Raw genomic sequence first — 906 nt, 5'->3', positions numbered from 1 at the left:
GTGGTGCTGGGGGATTGAACCAGGGTCCCTGTGCTTTGCTTAGCTTAGCTTGTTCTAAGTAGGTGCTTTAGACCACTGAGCCATCTCACCAGCCCGCCATATGAATTTTTGATAAATTATTTAAAGAGCAAAATAAAGGACAGATGATAGGAAACAGGGCCGGAGACTTCGTGGAGATGGAAAGGAGATCTGGAGCCAGAGGGAGAGGGGGAGACCAGGAGGGGAAAGCAAAGTAAAGACATTTACGGTGAGTTGTGCATGTGTAGCAGTCTCCCCAGGAGAACATAATCATTGTGTAGCACAAATACGTGCCGACACATAAAACAAGTGTGCAACAAATGCTGCTGGGGTTTTTTTTTAAGTATTTATTTGGTTATCATAATAGAGATCATCTCTAGATTTAGGAAATAAATTCTAAAGTATGCAGAGGGAAAAATTAAAATAAAATAAAGTATGTAGAGGAAAAGAAGTGCAAATATCTGCAATTTTAAGCCAGATGCAGTGGCTCATGCCTACAATCTCAGCACTGGGGAGGCTGACGTAGGAGGATCTCCAAAAGTTCAAGACCAGCCTGGGCTACCAAGGCCAGCCTGAACTGCATAATGACACCCTGTCTCAAAACGACAGAAAACAAAACAAAACAAAAAAATCTGCAACTTACTCTCAAATGGTTCTGGAGACCAAATGGAAAGCAGAAAGAGAGAGCAAAGCACCCTCAACACGGGTGATGAACACTGGTGAAAGGGGACGCGGGACCAAATACAGCACATCCTGGGCATGTGCTATCATGCCAAAAGCAATAATGAAAAGAACAAAATTGTGGGCCAGCGATATAGCTCGGTGGACTAATCGCTGAGCACAGGGACGAGGGTTCAGTCCCTGGTCTCAAATGCTGTGCTGGCCCCA

This window comes from Octodon degus, unplaced genomic scaffold, assembly GCF_000260255.1.
Source record: "Octodon degus isolate 3935 unplaced genomic scaffold, OctDeg1.0 scaffold00214, whole genome shotgun sequence".
Taxonomy (NCBI): domain Eukaryota; kingdom Metazoa; phylum Chordata; class Mammalia; order Rodentia; family Octodontidae; genus Octodon; species Octodon degus.
The sequence above is the reverse complement of the archived record's forward strand: the minus strand, read 5'-3'. Positions refer to the sequence as shown.